This window comes from Arachis hypogaea, chromosome 8 (genome assembly GCF_003086295.3).
Source record: "Arachis hypogaea cultivar Tifrunner chromosome 8, arahy.Tifrunner.gnm2.J5K5, whole genome shotgun sequence".
NCBI lineage: Eukaryota > Viridiplantae > Streptophyta > Magnoliopsida > Fabales > Fabaceae > Arachis > Arachis hypogaea.
In genome coordinates, this window is record NC_092043.1 from 15,278,625 (window position 1) to 15,282,095 (window position 3,471).

Sequence of the window (3,471 nt, forward strand, 5' to 3'; positions counted from 1 at the left end):
CCAAAAGGGAAAAGCTCTGCGCTGCTCTATGTACGACGCGCTACATCCCTTCTTCTTCTCTTTCTTTTTCTTTTTCGATCGTTCTTTTCTCCTCCTTTCTCACTGGTCGTCGTTGACGTTAGTTCCTCCACATATTGTTACGGCACGTTTTCATTGCACCTTCTTCTTCTTCTTGCTGCACGTTCTTCTTCCTCTTCCTCTTCCTCTTCTTCTTTTCTTTTGTTTCTTGCCTTCTCTTTCTCCTTCTTCATTTACGTGCTTTTCTCTCTATTTTCTTTCTTCGTTATTCTCGATTTCTATTGTTTTTTGACATCAAGCTCTGAAATCGTTTTTGAAGAAGAAGAAGTAGCAGAAGATGAGGAGGAGAAAGAGAAAGAGTTCTGAATTAATGCTTGGGTGTATTTTATGTAATCGTTTGGGTGTATTTTTGTAATACTTGCCATTTTTTCTGAAATGAAAAATACACCCATAGATATCAGTAAGATACACCCATAGATATGAGTCAGATACACCCATAGATATCAGTCAGATATCACTCAAATACACCCAAAGGGTTACAGAAAATACACCCAAAAGATTTAAGAAAATACACCTAAAATTCGTTGAAGTACATCTTATGCATAATTCAGAACTCTTTCTCTTTCTCCTCCTCATCTTCTGCTGCTTCTTCTTCTTCAAAAACGATTTTACCATGAAAAATCGAAAAAAACGAGAAAACAGAGAGAAAAGACGTAAATGAAGAAGAAGAAGAGGAAAACGAGGAAGAAGAACGTGCAGAAACGAAAGAAAAGAAGAAGAAGAAGAAGAGTAAGAGGAAGAAGAACGTGTAGCAAGAAGAATAAGAAGAATTTCAGAAACCATGAAAATCGAAAAAAAAAACGAAGAAGAAGAAGAAGAAGAGGAAGAGGAAGAGGAAGAGGAAGAAGACGAAGACGAAGACGAAGAAGAAGAAGAGAAGAAGAAGAAGAAGACGACGAAGAGGAACCGTTTGAGTGGGGCGCGTGTAGTTACGCTCCATTCAAAATGAGTTAATGCGTGTGTTAATAAAGTTTGGGCTGATAACTTGTAAAACTTGTACGGCCTTTTTACTTGTATGTGTAGCAGGCCCCAAACCAAAAACACCAAAAATAAGAGAGAAAATAAATCTTTAATGAAAAAAACATTTAACGTATTTGATACAAATAACCCATATCCCATAACATAAGATAAAATCTAATCAACTCATCTAGTGTTCAATAAAGTATTCGCAAGGAATTAGACTTGACTAAAATATTAATCCAATCTATATCAAAATTAGATTTAATATTTACATTTTTTATATTCAAATTCGATCCACACAAAATAAAAATATATATTAAAAAATCTTATTTTTATAAAATAATCAATAAAACCTTTTTTAATCTAATAAAACTCTTTCTTTATTTTTTAAATAAAAAAAAGATAATATAACATATATCAATAATATTATTAATTTAAATAAAATATAAATATAATATATATTATTTATTTATTATTTAGTGGAGATTTGCGAATATAGATGTGATATGTGTTATCTGATCTGATTAGAATGCAAATCGAATCCGATCCGATCATCTTGTGAATCAGATTCGATCCGATCTGATTATCTTGCAAATTGGATCATATCCACAAATTACAGATTTGATATGGATAAATACCACAAATTTACAGATATTATTCGATCCATGAACACCTCTAGTGTTCAAAGCCTTCATTATAAATATCTAACCTATTATATTTTTCTAAATATTTTTAGATTATTCTACATCACTCTTCATACTTTTACACATATCCATACTCTTCTAGTCTTCTAGAATATTTTATGACTTTTCAGAATTCTCTAGAATCTTCTAGAGTCTTCTGTGACCTTTCAAGACATTCTAGATTATAGAACATTTTAGAACCATCAAGAACATTCTCAAATACTCTAAAATACTATATAAATATCGTTGAAATATAACATCCTAAAATTCATTGTGACAATTCGCTCCGTGTTAATACAAAAGGCAATTTTTCATCTATTTTAATTAAGAAGTTAATTTTGATTTATTGTAATATATACATTTAATTACGTAATATTATATGAATAAAAATAATTATTTTTACATTTAGCACATGAATAATTATGAAAAATGAATATAATTAAAAAGTTGTATAAAATATTTTAATTAATTTCATATTTACTATTATATCACAAAATATTCCATATACATTAAATATTAGTCATATTATATATATATATATATATATATATATATATATATATATATTCATCACATATTTTTTCGGCTTTTTTACTTAAATAAATGAAACAAAAACCAACTTACTTGATTCCCTAAAACAAATTTTTAAATTTGTTTTCCCTCTTGCATATATTATGTAAATCGTCCTAGAGTGATAAGGATTATAGAATATGTTAAACATGGCACCCTAGGACGATTTATGCATGTATTGCATAGGACAAAAAGTCATAAATCGTGCCAACGCTAGAGGGGTTATAGTTACACATAAATCGTCCCTCCCTTGCCATGATTCACGTGAAGTTGGGCTAAAGTACAAAGGCCTGCCATGATTCAAGTTCAAAAGCGGACCCTAGGTAGCCTGGCACGATTCACGTTCGGAAATGTAACCCTTAAGGCTCAGGGACGATTAATGCTTGAAGAGTAACCCTAATGTGGCTGCAACGAGTTATTACTTGAGGCATTCCCTCAACACACAGCGGCGAGTAACGTTAGTGAGGGAGGAGCCACCACATTTGGCCATATTTGGGAGAGAAGGGTTGGGAGGAAGGTAGGTCAAACCGATGGAGGAGGTGGCAGTGAACGGAGGCTTCGGGCGTTCACCGGTGAGGTGTGGTGGCGGCGAGGCCAGATTTACCATTGTCTGGCGTATTAAGGCACAGAGCTGTGGGTTGTGCGGCGGAGTGGGAGGTGTCCGTCTTAGGAGAAGAATGGCGGCTAACCACGGAGATATGTACCACCTTGATGGTATTGCGCATGTTACTGGATTTATCGACGATGAGGTTAGTCGTTGGACAGTAAACTTAGTTGAGTTGGTTGATGTCATGGCTATTTTGGCTACACTCATATGTTGATGAATAGTAGTTTGAATATGCATGTTATAATATTTTTAATAAGGATTTTGTGATTTTTACTGTTTAATGATTTCGTAGGTTCTTTGTTGGGTTAAAAGATGTTAGAGTTTGAAATTTTTAATGATGCATGGATAAAGTGGTCGATAATTTTATGGTTGTGATGTTAGTGTGGTGATAATCGTTTTCTTGTGCTACTTGAAGTGTGATATTTTTTATGAATAGAGATAATGTGGACTTTTTTATTCCAGAAGCTTGTTGAATAACATTTTATACTGAGCAAATTTTTTTTTGTATAATGACCGGTTAAATTGTTTCACTGATATTTGGGTTTTATCAGCTAACTCGATGCGTTCGGAGTA